Raw genomic sequence first — 18,605 nt, forward strand, 5'->3', positions numbered from 1 at the left:
TCCTCCTCTTCTGTTTTGTGCTTTTCAGTCTTTTCTTTCATGTCATTGTTTTGCACCCCTGCCCTTTTAACAGCACTCTGGGATTGCCTTTAATCTTCTCCCACCTTTCCACCTGCCAAACTCCCTTAGTCCTCCTCTCCCTGCCTGGGGCTGGGCTGCCCTTGTTTCACAGTGTCCTTCCTCCCCACTGGCTCAGAATAGATATGTCCCAGAGTCTCTTCCTAACCTCGCTCTCTTTCTGCCTCTTCCTGCCTTCCTTCAGCTCCTTGACTGAGACACCTTCCTCTCTCTTCTGCCTTTCCTTGTCTTTGGGGTTTCTCTCCTTTTCCTTACTATTATTTATTCATTGGTGTGTGCTGAGAACTTTCTCCTCTTTTTTCAGAGCTGCCTCAGCCTCCGCTCAGGGTCAGTTGACAATCTGGGTCTAGGGTATCAGGACGTGCCAATCAAGGCTGTAGCTCCCTGGAAAATTGGTTTGATGAGGGCACGTGGTCAAGACGCTTCTTGTCCTTCATATGCTAGCCCAGGGCAGGGGAAAACAAAGACATTTCTCCTCCTCATGGCATGTAGCAGCTTCTGAAACCTCATGAAAAATTACTTAGTGCTGCCCAGTCATGTGGTTATAAGACAGATGGGCAGGTGAAAAAGGAGACCCACCAAGCAACCATATCTCACTGGTCTGCATTTCCTCTCCATTATTCATGGTGTCAGGTTCACCTTACTGATAACAGTGGTCTCAACTTTACACGGACTTTTTTTTTTTTTTTCTTTTGACCAGCCAGGCCAGTGACCAGAAAAGACAAACACCCTCAGGACCTCTGCCTGGAGATGATATGGCAGTAGCAATGCACACCTGCACCCAGTTCCTCCAGCCCATTCCTGTGCTGTATCTACCACCAAAACCTCCAAACACTGATAATAAACAAATACAGCTGTCAGAAGAAGCCACTGAGTGTGCAGGACACAAGGTGCCCTGATAGCAGGATGTGTTGGCCAAACAAATAGAAACAAAACTTAGGGTAATAACTGAGCACAAGCACAAATACGGCCATCTGACTGCTTCCCGGGGCAAATATTGAGGAGAGATAGGAAAGAGACGGGAAAAATAAATGATGTAACAGCACAGAGTGAAGGACACTGCAGCATAAACTGTGCCCAGCACCCCACTTGTGCCCTGGATGCCAGTAGGCTCTCATGGCAGATAAAGGAAGGACAAGCACCATGAGATTGGATCAATCTCAGCTGCAGTCAGGAGCTGGTGATTTAAAGTCTGACAGAATGAGAACAGAAAAGAAGAAACATAATATCTTTTTTCTTCTTCTTCTTCAAAGGTGCTGCTATGGGCTTTATCACAGAAAATTAGGTTTAATAAAAAACTATGGTTTAGAAAGCCATCCTGAATTTTTCCAGTGGAGATGAAGTGTACATAAAGCAAGTGGGGCAGTCAGCGTGGCATTAAATCCCGGTAACACAAGAGCTGGATTTATGGCAGGGCTGTAGGATGATGATGCAGAACCTCCTGCCACCACCCACTCTGTCTGTGGGATAACTCAGCCCACAGCTTCCTCAAGTGATAAATTAAATATGATTTGCTTGATGGTGTGCTGCCCAGGTTAATGATATACTATCGGTAAGTCAGAGGTTTCATCCATGATGGGTCTTTCATGTACATGATTTAAAACTCTTCATAGATAAAACTGGGGGCTTCCATGACCCAGCTCGAAGGAGAGGATGGCAGGAGTGTTGGGTTATCAGGAGCACAAGGAGCAGATGTTTTGATGGCAGGATGTGCAGCCCACACAGGACGTCAGTGGCACCTCCCTGGGAAGAAGTGGGTGGGGAGCACCAGGCCCAGAGGCTGCAGGGTTGATGTGGGTCTGTGCCCCCCATCTTAGCAGTTGTTTGGCACCAGTCTCCAACAATTTAATGTGGATAATATTTTAGAAAGCACTGTGTTTTTAATGGTCTCTGTTTGCTGAATGAAGTTCTTTCTACTAAGAATCAGAGTGGATTATTCAGGGAGAGCTTCCAAGTAGGTTAAAGCACAGGTTCGGGATTAAACATGAGAATGGCTTTTCCAGACTCTTAAAATCATAAAGAAAAGAAAATAATCACTCTTCTACCTTATGATACCACTCCCACTTGCCAAACTCCCAGGATGTCAGCACCACAGGACCTGCATTGTGCCTGAAATAACCTGATTATTTCCAGGTCCTTATTTTCTGGAAAGCAGCAGAAATAGTGCATCTCTGCATGTCACTTCTGAGACCAGGCATGGAACAGTTGTCTCAGCAGGCAGCAAGGGCACACTGCTCCAAAGGCACTGTCCCGGCACATGGATGCTGCCAGTCCCAAGGATCCTAGGGATCCTGCAGGGATATTTGATGATGCAGCACATTTCCGCAGACAGATGCTTTGCAGCTCACTGTATTCCTATTAGCTTTCCCCTCTCTGGGACAGCCACCAGCACACAGCAGAAATTGCAGGCGTAAATATTTCAGCTTAAATTTGGGAGACGGATTTAGGTTTTGGCTGTGGAAAAGCCAGCCCTCTCCAGCAAGAAAAGAAAAAATAAAAAATTCCACAGCACAGAATAAAAACGCGCCTTCAGAAAAATAAAAACCATGGAATCCCCGAGAAAAGCGAAGCTCTTATCTTTGTTATGTTTTCAGTAGGTACACACTTCATCACATTGAGTCCTTGAGAGCTGCTGCTCCCAACAGCTCAAGCTCTAAGCAGAAAAATGCTGACAGCAGAGTGCCACAGAATGGTTTGGGTTGGAAGGGACCTTAAAGCTTGTCTTGTTCTACCCCCTGCCATGGGCAGGGACACCTTCCACTAGCCCAGGTTCCTCCAAGGCCCATCCAACCTGGCCTTGGACACTTCCAGGGATCCAGGGGCAGCCACAGCTGCTCTGGGCACCCTGTGCCAGTGTTAAACCAACCTCACTGAGGGAAAAAAAAAAAAATTACTTGCCTTTGACAGCAGAGCTGTTGGAGTAGGAGAAATGCCTTTTTCTCTTCCTGCACTGGGAGATTCAGATTTAGGATGCTGACGGCACCTCTGGGAATAGCCTCAGGCCGGTACAGGTCCAGCCAGGGCCAAGACCCAGCTACCTTGCAGAAATATTGCAATTAATGCCTCATGTGTCATGAAGAATGATCTGAGGCACTAGAAGAACCCTGGGACACCAGAACAGTTTTCCCAGGGAGGACCACTCCTCTAAGATCACTCCAGTCTTGCACTTCATTTTGTCCTGGTGCAGTAGAGCAGGACTTCAGGTGAAAGCCACAGATAAATCCCCTCTTATCGAGCAGGCTGAAGTGATGGGGGAGAAGAGACATTTGCCATGTCTTGCTCCAACTTTGCTCCACATGCTTCCTTCGTCTGTAGTTTCATTTTAATTAAGAAGAATTGTGCCGAGAATGCTACATCTCGCTTTTGTTCTTTTTGTGAATAACAGCTGGGAGAAGAACAATAGGATTTATTGGTGCATAAAGAACTACCAGGAAAGCAACCAAGCTATCAGTGAGAACCATTAGTTACAACTGTCAACAGTATTTATATGGGTTTATACTCTAACCCCACAGTCAGCAAGAGATTCTCCAAAATCCTCCCTCCCAAAAAGGCTCAGGCCAGAACCCAGCATAGCATCATGTTCCAGGGAGACTTCTTGAATTATAACAGATTTGGTGGAGTACAAGAGGTCAAAATTTGTCTTTTGAGGTCCTGACTCACCTGTAAACTTTTTCCTAAGGTGCAGAAACCTGTACAGTGCTAAACCTGGAATCACCCATTATTAGGTAATGATACGATTAATAACAAAAATTACTATATAAATATTAGGCAATGCATCAACACACCTTTTCTTTAGTTCAGTCTCTTCTCTGTTATTCCTATTTTGCACTTATTATCATAAAATCCAGATGCCCATACCCATGTGCCATGCGACACAGCTGACACATCCCAAAGAAACATCAGAAATATTTGTTCCAGTCTCCTTCCCAAGGCAGATGCAGGGAAGCCTCCTGTTTCAGAAGTTGTTTTTCAATACATGCTGCTGTGCACTTAGGGTCAGGGAAGATTGTTTTTTCGTTTTTCTTGCTCAGTATGGGGGCAACTTTAAAAAATAAATAAATACAAAAATTGGTATCTGCATGCATGCTCTGTGTTTAACTGCTCTCTTGGTGACCAACACAGCCCGTGGAGATGAAGGCAAAGAAAGTGGCTTCAAGAGACAGACAGCAAGACTTAGGTCAGTTACAGGCAGAACACTTTCCCAGATGTTTTATGAACCAGTTGGTTTAGTTTGCCTCCCCTGTGTCTCCAGCGGGGAGTCAGGTTGAGGTATAACGAAGAAAAAAAGGGCAACTTTGACTTGCAGCTACCAGAGCTTTGGGTGAGTTTGAAGCATGCAATGCTCTGCCCAGGGCATCTGAAACACCAGGCACACAGCCTCAGATCTCTTTCTTTCTTTTTTTCTGTGCATAGTCTTGGCATTAACGCAGGCTCTACCCCCACCTCTGGATAGTTTCTTGGAAGTACTCCCTGCAGCCCGGCACATCACATACTCATTATATATATACTCACGGAGTCCATCTCCTTCGGAATGTGAATTTATTTACTGCCATAAAAATAAATACCAGAGGATTCCTTTAGCTGAGACGTTTCATTTCTTTGCCACGCACGTGAGTGATGCACAAGATTACTCCAGGCTGGGCAGAGGAGGTGCTGGGGGAGCTGCTGGCCGGTGTTTCAGCACAATCATGGCAGGTTTAATCAAACCTCACAGGCTTTCTCTTACATCCCACCTGGCTACTCACTACCTTTTCTTAATACATATATATTTTTTTTTTACTCCAGTAACAAAATCTGCTTGGGAATCCCATCGGTGGGATGCAGGGGTCCAGAGAGAGGCAGTTTGGGGATGCTGGGGTGCAGAGACCATCTCAGGCAGGCTAGGAAGATTTTAGTATGCCCCTGGGTTTCGGTGTGAGCTCGCTGCCTCCAAGCACATGGGCATATCGGCCTCTGCTGGTAAAACGGGGTTTAGCCGAGAAAAATATTTCCTAGCAAAACGCAGCGAGGTGTTAAGCGTCCCACAGAGAGGAGCAGCAGCCCCTGGCGCCTGGGAACCGCAGGCATCCATCAGCAGGGAAATGCTTAAACGCACAGAGTCCTCAAAAGCCACAAGCCAGCAGCTGCCAGAGCCATCTCCGGCTCCAGATTAGGGAAACTGCTTCACTCAAGATTGTAAGAAAAAACCTTGAAAACAGGAATAAAGCATGAAGGCTCTTAACATATTTTGCATGGAAAAAAAAAAATACATACATGTGTGTACCGTATCTTTCACAAACAGGTGACTGAAGCTAGAATCTTAAACCCATGTGGCCATAGGGACTTCTCCACAACACAGAACTTTCTCCCACTGCCTGAACAAACAGGCATCAGAATACAGACCCCACTGGCACCTCTGGCAACACCTGGAGCTCACCTGCACCTCCTGTGACACAGCCACACAGGCAGTAAATGTTGCCTGTCCACCCCTGGGTGCCAGAGCAGCTGCAGGAGCACAGAGCTCAATGTAGGCTCAACAAATTGAAAAAATGTAGTTTTAGACTGGGTTTAGGCTGGGTATTAGGAAGAAATTCCTTACTGTGGCTGCCCCTGGATCCCTGGAATTGTCCAAGGCCAGGCTGGACGAGGCTTGGAGCAACGTGGGATAGTGGAAGGTGTCCCTGCCCATGGCAGGGGGTGGAATGGGATCAGCTTTAAGGTCCCTCCCAACCCAAATTGTTCTATGGTTCTGTGATGTTCCAGAGGTCTTCTCTCTGATGAGACTTCCAACTGAAATAAGGAGTATGAAGCCCTCATCTGCTTTCCCCTGGAGCTGCTGTGCCTTCAGTTTGAAGGCTCCTTCCAGAAATGTAGGATGTGGTCCCCATGCCCACAGCCGGCAAGTTAAACTTGCAGTAATCCGTTAAGGTTTATTCACAACCATGAGCTATTTTAGAAGCCACAAGTCTAGGAAAAAGCATTTTAACACTGTTAGCATAAAACCAAACCCTTAAAAGAACAAGCATGTAAGTCTGGTAAAAGATGCCTTTTTCTTTTTTTTAAATCAATTTAACTCATGAGAGTTAAATACTGCTAAGAATTAATTAACAACAATTAAAACCAGATTGAACTGTGATTATGGCTATGATTATGTGTCCTTAAGAAGTCAAGCTGAGTGTACATGTACTCAGCAAATACAAGCTCAAAAAACCAAAAATCTCTGTTTGCAGTTTTGTGCTTAAACAGAGGGGTCTTGAAGATGAGAAGTCAAACTCTGTCACCAAAGGAGTTGTGCAACAGGGGTTTGGGAAGAATGTGATCCAAACCCTCTTCAAGGGAGTTTAGCAACATGAGAAAATGGTAAAGGGACTTATTACATATTTGACTGCTTCTCCAACTGCCTTTTAGCAAAGTGATAAGAAAGTAAGTGATAAGGAGGTCAGGATTTTCAAGTGTACGCAGGAAAACTCCAGTGCACGAGGGACTAAAGTATCAGCTAAACAGCTTAAAGGACATTATTTCTATTTAAACTTGGGGTGCAGGCAGCTCTAGCTGAAGCATTAGCTACAACTACTGGTATTGCACCTGGATTCCTACTGAAGAGACTTTCCTTAAAGGCTAACAGTTCAAGTCATGCTGATTGCAAGAGAATGAGAGACTGAGCCCCAAGACTGCAATTCACTTTTCCTTCTGATCACAATATAGATTATCCCAGCCACCAAACATAGGAACAGTTATTCTGAGCACCTTCTGTACCAAGTACTTGAGCATCCCACCCATGAGCCTCCATCATCTTGTGCAGGGTTATTTTAAGTCTCCCCCAGGAGGGATCAACCTACTTCCTTGCCTGCTAAAACTTTCTGATGTGACTGTTCTGCCAGAAGACTACAATATCCAGTGTTTCCTGAGAAGACCGTGGCTCACGTCAGCTTTAAGTGTTTCAAAGGACACTGTTCTTTCCCTGCAATGAAGAACACCACAGATCGCAATGAGAGGCAGCAGCAGAAGGGGCAGGGATGCCTGGAGAGAAGCAGCTACCTCCAGACAGTGCAGCAGGGGTAAAGAACCCCTAAGAGTTCTGTTTTGCGAGGTATTGAGCACAGTGGGATTTAAAGCATGAGTTGAACCACTGACATCACTGGGATTTATCAATGCTGAAGCACCAAATGAATCAGAGCAGGTTCAGCAATCCTGAGGGCTTTGGTTCTGTCCCAGGGACATGCAGCACATCCCTGCTGCACTCGGGGGGGCTGCTCCTCCCTGGCATCACTCTGCCTGCTCCTGTACAGCTCCCACCCACCATAGCCCCAGGAACCAGGTGCAGCACCAGGTCCTACTCAGCTTCTCCCTTGCCAAGGCACTGGGACAGCTCAGAAGGGGGAATTTGCACCCATATGAATTCATTCCCTACCACCCTGTCAAACCCACTGTCTGTGGTGGAGGTCAAGCACCATCCCAGCCCAACATCCCCCAATTTTCCCCTTCTCATTCCAGTGCCATCTTAGGCCAATATAGATGGACATCCCAGCACCCACTGCCTCAGCCCTGATCTCCTTCCTTCCCGGTTCAGTGCTTTTTACTCCATCCAGAAGAATGATCAAAGTCACCCATGAACTCGAAGCTGGGTGCTTTACACATCTCTGCCCAGCTCGGGGTAACAGCTCTATATCCATCCACATGCAGGGCTGACGCTTCCACTGGAGAGAGGAGATTTGAAGGGAAAAAAGGTATCAAGGGTGTCAGGTCCACACTTTCCTGCTAATTCCTACCAAAGGACCAGGCTGCCTTTCCATCCATCTTCTCACTGCATCATGAGCAGCACATCTTTGCTACTCTGATCCACCACCTGCAGAGTTAATAATCTTTTTCATTAACCTGGATGCTCTTGGGACTAGATCTTCCAGCAAAAAAAAAAAAAGCACTATAAAACAAGTTATGAGCCAAAGGGCGTGTTTAGGGAGCACCCATGTGGGCAAGTCTCCTGCAAATTGACTGACCTGCTCCCACCTGAGCACTCTGCTCACAGGCAGGCCAGGAAAGATATTCTCTCTTGGATTAAGAATAAATACACCTCTTCCTTTGAAAAGCATATTAATTAATGGCATTCATTAGGGAGGTAGCCAGGAAACCAGGTAATTTAATTTCTTGAGTACACAATGTCAGGAAAGATAATGGGCCCAACGCCAGCGCTGCAAACAAGGTGAAACCTCTTTCATTTATTATCTGAGAGGTGGGGAAGTCAAGCATGAACATCAGAGTGTCACTAGAGAAACCAGATACTCTAAGCAAGTACTAAATTATCCAAATGAGTCCATTGCATCTATTGCTGTCATGCGCTGCCTGAGGGAGATGGGAAAGCTCTCCCAGCAGAGCAGGGATGCCACGGGCCCGTGCTCTCCTGCACGTGAGAAGGTTCACAGGGCTGGGGACCACACAGATAGACAAAAACCATAGAAGGGAAAAAGAAAAACCTACCAGGCAGCAATTTGCTACAGGAAATCGTGAGTACTCCCTCACACAAATAGCACATCCAGCTCTGGGGATCCTCAGCCTGGGAAAGATGTGGACCTATTGGAACAAATCCAGAGGAAGCCACAAAAATGCCCCAAGGCTGGAGCACCTCTGTTCTGGAGACAGAAAGCTGGGGGTGTTCAGCCTGGAGAAAAAAAACTCCAGAAGAGCTCTGGTTTTCTTCAAATGTCTCAGAGACCTGAAAGACAAACCAATCCTTACAGAAAGTAGCCAAGCCCAAAAGCCTTGCCACCCCTTGAACGGATAATTTTGGGCTTGAGGTGAGGGGAGATAACAGATTTATTACAGCCACGTGCCCAAGCTGATTTAGCAAAACAGGGACAGAAATATGAACAAATGAGTCCCATCTCACCCCCTTCCTTGGCACAAGTGTTGACCATTAGCACCTTGGGCTGTCACAGCCTTTCCTTTCCAGGGACCCTGCAGTGGTCAGTGGAAGTGAGACTGCCTCAAAGCAAGCGTGTACGGGGCAGTTCCCCTTCCTTTTCCATCCCTAAAAAAATGTAAATGTATTTTTTCCTTACTCTGAATGATAAGCCACCTCAGTACATTAATTTCTGTAATTACCATCATAACAGTGCACCACTAAATTATCCTAATTCATAAAAAGGACTGTGTTGCAACACTATATCCAACCTGGGGAATATATTCTTCCCTTTAGGACAGGTTTGAAATTACTTTTGGATATACCTAAACCCTTTAAAATTGGAATTCGAGCAATTTCACTGAAACCATGTTTGATTTCTCTATCCAGAAACAGAAATCCTATCCAGCACATATCTCCAAGGGAAAGTGTTCCTGTTATCCAAAATGGCATTAAGATTTAATACAAACAACACAGTAATTTAGCCTTTTAAAATTCAATAATGGCTCCTCTGATTTGATGCAGAGTGAAGCTGATTGCAGAACTACTATTAACTTCAACAATTTGGCTGCAAGCTTCCTGACAAACTCAAAATTACATCCAAATCACACAACATCATTTATTATGATGTAAGCTATTATACATTAAATTAAAACCAAAGCTTGCAGATGTTTCTGCAGCTCTGTTTACTTAAAAGTTACACAACTAAAGAACACAATTTTTAATTTTTTTTTAAATTTAAACCTATGCACAATCTTCTGAATCCAAGTACATTTAATATTCAATGCAAACATGGAATCATAGAGACATTAAGTTTAGAAAAGCCTCCAAGATCACTGAGTACAGCCATTAAACAGTATGATCCCAATGACAATTTAGTGCTGCCAAGTGAAGCCACTACCACTGTTGGCGTTTGACAGCAGGAATAAGTGCGTTCAGAGTTCAGACCCATAACTGATGTAATGGCAGTAAATATGCAGACCCTGATGCATGTCCTCCAGCTTCAATGGAGTTGACTTTCCAGAGATTTCATAGAACTCTCGAATGGTTTGGGTTGGGAGGGACCTTAAGGTTCACCCAACTCCTGTGGGCAGGGACAGCTTCCTCTACCCCACAGTGCTCCAAGCCTCGTCCAACCTGGCCTTGGATGCTTCCAGGGATGGGGCAGCCACAGCTTTTGTGGACACAACCTCTCCAATTCCTCTACCAGATCCTTGTCTTGGAGACCAAGGGAGCAGCAATGATTCAGGCCTGTGGTCCCCAGAGTGCTGTTGAATCCACGGAAACGTGCAGCAAACATCCCAATCCTGTAAATCATCTTTGCCCTGCTTGCTTAAAGAGAAGGATCTAATTCAATAATCCCAGAAGGGCTCAAATACTCAGCTCTTCAGATGCTGCCAAATTACCTCTGAAACTATTCTATTGATTTCATCTCCCATGTGCCCATAGCCTCCTCGAAACCTGCGAAAACATTGCTCAGTCTCCCTGACTGCCCCTGATCCTCCTCTCCCGGGGAATGGAGCAGCTGCGTGGCCCAGCCCCACCCCTGCACATCAGAGAACAGAAATTTCCTGGTAGCAGTGCCCAGACACACCTGTGGTCTATACCTTAAATACTTTCCGTGCTGCAAATGTTGTCTTAGATTTTAAGATGGTTGTTAACAATGTAGCCCTGACCAGAGAAGCCACTCTTTCAGGATAATAAGGAGAAAATTGTCTTTATTTGTAATTTCATGGTTGCTCTGCAGCGACATTAGTGTTCCCAGTTGGGATTGGGTCCCCGCTGTGCTGAATGCTGCAGAAACCACGTTGAGAGGGAAAGTTCTCACCCCAAAGGATCTGTGTAGGCAGGAGGGACACAGAACTAATAGGAAAAGGGCAGGAGCATGGCCACCAGGTCACCACAGCCGAGATGGGGACACCTCCTGACTCCATCACCTGTCCTGCTTCAGTAATCATTGAGTCACCAGAAATAACACACACTAAAACCCCAAAGTTTTGGATGTTGAGCAAAATGCACCAGCCATCAATGAACCACAGCTGAGAATCTTATGCATTAGACTCAGAGAGGATGGAGAGCTATAAACAGACACAGAGCTGCTGGGATTTTATTTCCTTTTAAAATAAAATAAAAATTATTAAAAATAAAAATTAAAAAAACCAGCCCAAAAGTCCCCATCAACAAAACAACCACAAATGCACAAAACCCCCAAACAAGCAAGCAAACAAACAAAAAAACCAACAAAGCTTTGTTTTTGCAATCCTGTACAAACGTTGCATTCTGTTACTCTTTTCACCCTTCCAAACACTAATCATTCCCAGAAAGCTTACAACAAGGCAGGATTTTCAGAACCTGATGTTTGTAAGGAACCAAAAAAACCCCTTCTGCAGTTCTTTTACTGACTGGAAATGTTATGAATCCTACAAGCCCTATCCAAACTCTGATATGGGATTTCAAGTGGTACCTGTGAGTCTGCTTAAACACACACACGCTGAATGGGTTTATTTCTCTTTTTATTCACATCAAATCTCTGAGTCACCCTGGTAGCATTGTCTATCTTTCATAATACCATCCTCATCCACCCAATGCTCCTTATCTTGAAGAAGTATTAGGGCTTTGCAGCACACAAACTACTCTAAAGAGGTACTGAAAGTTGACTTATAGCCAAACTTTCCTCTCTCAGATATTTTTTCACCTCTATTCTTGTATCAGCCATAAAATTATCACCACTTTTTTTTTTTTTTTTTTTTTTTTTTTTTTTTTTTTTTTGTGGTAAGAGCATTAGTTTAAAAGATTTCTGCTGAAGAGGATTAGAGACGTTGTTACAAGCTGCCAAGAATCAAGAGTGCAAGTGTATGTACGTGTGTCTGGGAAAGGATAAAAGTAAAATAATTGCAGCTGAACTTGCTCAGATACCAGCAAATAAATACAAAACTTTCTATTAAGCTGACAAAAAAAATAGAAAAGCTGTCAGAGATACAGGGATCTGAACCTAACCCAAGAAACAGCAATACCCCTTATCTGTCTGTGCCATGGATTTACTCTCATGCTGTCAGACTTGATCTAGCTATTTCCAGCAGGACTCACTGCTTCCTAGACCTTATCTGAATATGACTGTAGGTAGCTGCACGTGTGCAAATAAATCTCCCCAAAATGCACTACTGAGTTCCCTCCCCAGGTACCCTCAGCTCCTTTCCCAAGCCCCCTCTGTGCTATTTGTCCACAGGTGACTCCATCACAGCTGTGCAAATGCTCTCCCTCCTGTGAGAGTGGCAAGAAGCAAACACTCAGGTCATAAAATCCCAGAGGATTTGGGTTGGAAGGGACCTAAAGCCCATCCAGTCCCACCCCCTGCCATGGGCAGGGACACCTTCCACTATCCCACGTTGCTCCAAGCCCTGTCAAACCTGGCCTGGGACACGGCCAGGGATGCAGGGGCAGCCACAGCTGCTCTGGGCACTCTGTGTCAGGGCCTCAGCACTTCAAGACAAAACCTGCCTGGCCCCCTCCTGAAAAACCACCAATAAATTCTGTTACAGCCCAGGTGAAGGGCAAACCAAGTTTAACACCAACTTGCACTAACACTTCCCATGGTAAAAATCTGGATTTTAGTCTGGTGATTCCACACCTTGCTGCTCCGTCCTGAGACTGGTGAGACTGGATGGCAACACTGATACCCGTAGGTAAATGTCAGGGATTTTAGAAACAAAGCTTCCAATATTGGAGAATTCAGCATAGTCGTGATAAAGGTTCACCATCTCCCCTGGCACGTATCTTCCGTGTCTGGCTTCAGCTTCCAATATCTTTCGTGTTGGCATGTGCCAAATTCAAGCAAGACTGCCTTTGGGTGCCCAGGCAGGCACTGGCACAGAGACCATGCTGAGGTAAACCCAGGTGCTTGACTTTTCTGCTTTCAGGCACATTTCCAAGCTTTTCACCATAACTGTTTGAACTCTATTTCCACAGGTACACTTCCCACTGCAGTAGGAGCTCATGGTTAACTTGCTTTCACACTTGTAGACTTGCTTTATGTCACTGCATGTACTGACAGATCAGCAGAGGAATTTTTTTCATTTTGTAAAATGTAGATCAAGAGCCAAAAGCACCTAAATCAAACCCCAACACACTCAGAAGGTTTTCACTCCTGAGAAGGATTTGCAGCAGCCCTGGAATACTTTGCCCACTGAAGTACATGTGCAGAAATCACAGAATCATTGAGGCTGGAAAAGCTCTCCAAAATCATCGAGTCCCACCATTCCCCCAGCACTGCCAAGGCCACCACTGACCCATGTCCCCAAGTGCCACATCCACACGGCTTTTAAACCCCTCCAGGGATGGGGACTCCAACAATTGCCCTGGGCCATCTGTTCCAATACTTGACAACCCTTTTTTCCTGATATCCAATCTAAACCTTCACTGGTGCAATTTGAGGCCATTTCCTCTCTTCCTGTCCCTGTTTCCTGGGAGAAGAACCCGACCCACCCCCGGCTGCTGCCTCCTGTCAGGGAGTTATGGAGAGTCACAAGTTACCCCTCAGCCTCCTTTCCTCCAGAGCAAACACTTCCCCACCACTCTGTGTTGCAGCACCAGGCATGCAGCCACCAGGAAGCAAAGAGGTGATGATTTTTTCCATGCTGTTAGTTTTCATATTAGATTTCTGAAATTACAGTTCTAAGATCAACCCTCAATATCCATCTAAATGATCACTGTGATTCTAGACAGCCGAACTCCAAAACAAAGAGGAGAATGACAGTCACTTCCATTTGCTTAGGGAAAAGGACAGCATGACAGGAGCAGAGAGAGCTGGTATAATGTGCATATATATATATGCACACACAGAGGGTAAACAAGTATCTGAAGCACTAGGACAAACAGAGGAGAAAAGTAATCCAGCCCGGCTAAGACTCTTTGCAATGGGCCGCAGCACATGAAGGACAGACATGAAATGTCAAACAGACACACAATATAAAGCAGATGAGATAGCCTGGCACAGAGAAAACCAAAAACCAACTAACCAACCAACAGACCCCAAACAAAACAAACAACCAAACCCCCATATATAAAAGGCACCTTTACAAGAGGACATATAAAGCAAAATGTTATTACTGTGTGTCTACAACCTGGAAGTTATATGTACTTGAGAGCCGAGTCCCATTCAGATCTCTGTAGAGAAAACACTTGTGAATTTCTTCTATTCCCTTCACAAAGTAATTGCACAAGGCCAAATTTTACAACTCTTATTGTCCTATCTTGAGACATATTTTGTGCAGTTTTCAGCAGGGCTAAATAAGTGTACTCAAATAACTTTCCTAGAAAACTTCCTCAGACATCCCTTGGCTGATGCTTTCCTTGGACAAAGGCCACCAGTGCCTACCAGTGTCACTTGAAGAGCAGCCTGTGTACTCCTGAGGGGCTCTGGGCAGAGATAAGGACAAATTTCCCCCTCCTTATCCCTTACCACAACAGGGAACAGTCTCCAAGATGTTTAAAACCCACCCAAAAAATCCCTGCCTCAGAGATCAGTAATTAGGACCACACATCACTGGGTATCCTCCATGCCCTGTCTGGGTTCAGTCCAGCAGTACACCCAAGATGGGCTTAAAATTAAGCCTCAGACTCCAGGGTCCAAACCAGGGATTTCCTTGGTGGTGTTAAAGCTTCTCAAAGAACAGGGAACTGCTCCAAAATTCAACCGTACCTGATCTCCAGCACATAAAGGAGAAATCATGCATATATTTGAAAGACACTCATTTCTTTCATGTGATGCTACAAAGTGGAATAATTAAAATATATCATTAATAAAGAGCCTGTGAAAGTGTAACTAATATTGATCTTTTGACAAGATTTACTAGCACACCGCTTCATGTGCGAATAAAGAGAAATAAAGCAGGAAAAGCTCCTCAACATTTACCATTTTGCCATCAAGATTTTCCATATAGCTCAACCTTCATTGTCAGGGTCAGAGCATAAAATGGTTTGGGTTGGAAAAGACTTTTAAAGATCATCTAGTCAACTTTCCTCCCCTCCCATATCTTCAAGTCTGCATTATTTCATTTAAAATATTAATAAACCTCCTGTCTTATGCTGCAGCAGTCTAACTCATGCACCCCACAAACATATGGATTTGGAGAAGCTTATTATAATCAAAGCTACCAAGTCATCATTTAAGTTTTTAGTTCCTTATTAACTTATGTAAATCCAGCTCCTTTGAGAGTGAAGCTGAGGCAGGGAGCGAACAGAGCACTCCATTGCTCTTAACCCCTATTTATGCATATTCTCACAGGCATCTTCCACCTGTGCTAAAGAACAGCAGCACTCATTTTGGATGTCACCTGTCTTCTCCTGCAGGGGATAAAATGGTGAGAGTTTGGGAGAAAAAAAAACCAATAACAAAACACAGCAAAGTGTGCCAGTGTAGCTTTTTTACCTGTCTACAAAATATCAGTATGAGGCTCAAAGTAAACAGAAGCTGTTACGGCAGTGTGCTGCATCCCTTCAGCCTGAAGGCTTTTTCTCTGTGTATTTTAACTACTTTCTCCTTACAGAGATAAAAGATTCTGAAGGTATTTTTTTTTCTCTCTGATTACAGCAGGGGAAAAAAAAAATCACATTATAACTTCTGATTATAACTGAATATTGTTTCAGCTCATTTTCTGGCTAGAAATGGGGCCTGTATACTTATAGAGTATTAAAGACAGAAAAGTGAAAACCACTACCCTACCAGCACACCCACCAGCAGACTGGAGCCTTTTCCCCAACCACATGGTGTCCACTCTTGTTCTGGAAGTGCTGAGCCAGTTCCTTCCTTCAGCTCCTGGGTGCAGATTCCTAAATAAAGCCACCTGAGGGAAGAAAAAGTTCTTCCCAAGGTCTCGGGTGCCCTCACCAGAGGAGCTCAGCCAGGAGGGGAGTCAGGGTATTTACATGTCAAAGTCAGCTGAGAGCCCTGATGGAGTTAATGAGGGCTTTAAAAAAATATGAAGCCAGCAAGGACCTATTGACCTCTAAGAGATGGTGGGGAGATGATAACAAATTATAGTTATTGTTATTACAATTACTATTATTATTATTGTTGTTGTTGTTATTTATTATATAGTATAAATTATATCATTATATACACTATAATTATATAGAATTGTATTATATATAGTATACTATATATTATGTATCATATAATATGAAATAATAATAGCAACTATAATTATAATAATTACAATGATAATATTAATAATATTAATAATCCACTAATCAGGTTTTCAGCCACTGCATGTTCGCCCACAAATTCCTTTCTCCCATTTAACTCGCTTTGACTTTCTCCATACAATACCTAGCAGATCCATTTTATCCTTTTGTACAAAGGTGGAGAAAACCTGCGGTTTCTGACTTTCAGCATCAAAGCACAGTCAAATCCCCTTCTCAAGGCACAGACCAGGTTTGTTCGATGGCGTCTATACTACTTAACTGAGGATATTTGGTCCTGAAGATAAATGGACCTTACAATATTTTTGTGCTTTTCAGCATGCAGACCTCAGCACAGATTCCCTCACTCTTTCCCAAGCATTTTCTGCTTGGGAAAAGGAACAAAGGACGACTGGGGAGAGCTGTACACGATGGCTAGCTTGGCCTGAACTTGACCAAAGGGCAGGTCACTGCTGCTTTGCAATAGGAAGAAAATCAGGCCAGTGCAGGAATTCTTAGGAAAATGTGATGCAGAAACCCTGCATCGAGGACACCATCTGCTGTTCTTCCTCAGGTCACAACTCACCAGCTGCACTTTCTATTGTAAAACAAATAGTTTTCACTGTAATTAAAACACTGCATAATTACAGAGCTGCTCTTGTGAAGATCTGGCCACCAACAAAGGAATATTTCACTAAACCTCTCTGAAAGAGCAATCTTTAAGGCTTAATAGTGAACTTTGAAGGCATTAAATTTATCAGCCCTGTCATAGTGGGTGTTAGGGGGGGTCTCAAGGTGCTCAAGCCCTAGCTGGGGTGGCACTGCCAGCCCACAGCACAGCAAGGACCAGCCATGGGTGCTCACCCTGCAGCAAATCATACCTCAGAGAAATAACTGAATTTAGACCCCATTTCAGTTCACCTGCCCCCGTTCTCTGTGCCTGTGTTTAGGTGAGCACATATTGAAGTAGTCATTGCTTTATTTGCTTTTGTAAATTCAGAAGGACTTTGAAACAAATAATGGAGCTGATTAGTGAACTCAACTGCTTCAAAGGGCTTAAGGAACAAAGTATTGAGACATTTGGTGTCAAAAATTCAAAGCTTATTATTTCTAAAACAAATACTGTTTTAAGAGAGTAATGGGAGACCTGCTGAAATAGTCAGTCTGAGTCAGACTTTGGAGTCAATAAATAATAAGAGATATTGTAAAGTAGATTTTGGAAACAGACAGCACTAACATAAATTCTTTCTCTGATTACTAACTATTTTTTAAAGAAACGAAAATGCGCCAGCTCTCATGTATTTGCAAGTTAGTCTGTTATCAAATAAGCTGTGAAGTGGAAAATAACTTAATCAGCTAAAGAAGGTGTGGGCTGATTCAAGTGTTGGGCAGGGGAGAGGAGACAAAGGGGTTTGCTGAAAGGCGAGTAAATGAGCCAGAGCTTATCAAATAGAAACCCAGCGTGTGTGAAAGATGTGGACTTAATTTAAAAAAAAACAGAACACAGGAATAATCAATATGAAGGAAGAGGTCTTTTCATTCCTTGAGATGCAAATATGCTCCAAGCATATGGAGCAGCTCCAAGCACATGAGACCAGTGCCAGCCTGCCCACCTCATCTTTCACATCCTGGATTTCCTATCTGGCAGCTGTCCATTGGGCTGGATTGGGATGTTTTGCTTTTTTTTTGGTGGTTTTCTTGTCAGTCTCATTGACTGTGATAATGAGAGGAAAAACTACTGCTCAGGTACTGCATTAATATTCTCATAAAATAATAAAATCTGTGCTTGTGAAATTTTTGTATTTTTTCATGTTGTTTGCTTAGCATCTCTTCGATCTGGCAGCAGATACGTCTCCTGGATATATATTCAACACCAGAGAAAACTCCCCCAAAAGACAGAAAACTGGAAAAACATGCAGACTACCCTTGGTCAAACCAGGCAGAGGTACTGGTGGAGTGAAGAGGATGTGGGGAGGTTCCATCACAGAAGGAGTGAGATCGTTGTCAACTTGAGCTGAGGAATTCAGCAAAGAGCAGAGCAACTGTACCTCATTTACACAAAACCCATCACAGCTGAGTGGCCTGGGGATGATTTCTGAGGTATTTTGCTATTAAAGCCAGACTTTCTTCATGGTTGTGAGGGAATGAGCAGGGGGAGCCATCCTGCAAAGCCAGAATAGGTGGCCCAGCATCACAGTGATGGGCACACAAGTGCTGTGAGAGGGTTCTGGCATCCCAAACTATCTCACACAGCCAGAATTTGGGGGGTTTTGAGCAGGTTCCATACCACAGGAGCATCAGTGAGCTCAAGCCATAATCAGACCTTCAAATGGTGATAGAGGCAATTGTCCTTGGGTGCATGAGGGCTCCATGATAAGCACAGGTGGAGATGTGGAACTGTGAAGGATGTGTCCTTGGGAAGATAAAGGCAGGGACAACATGCTCAGAGCAAGGAAAGAAATGAGTAGGTGGT

Source organism: Corvus hawaiiensis, chromosome Z (assembly GCF_020740725.1).
Source record: "Corvus hawaiiensis isolate bCorHaw1 chromosome Z, bCorHaw1.pri.cur, whole genome shotgun sequence".
In the NCBI taxonomy this organism is placed as follows: domain Eukaryota; kingdom Metazoa; phylum Chordata; class Aves; order Passeriformes; family Corvidae; genus Corvus; species Corvus hawaiiensis.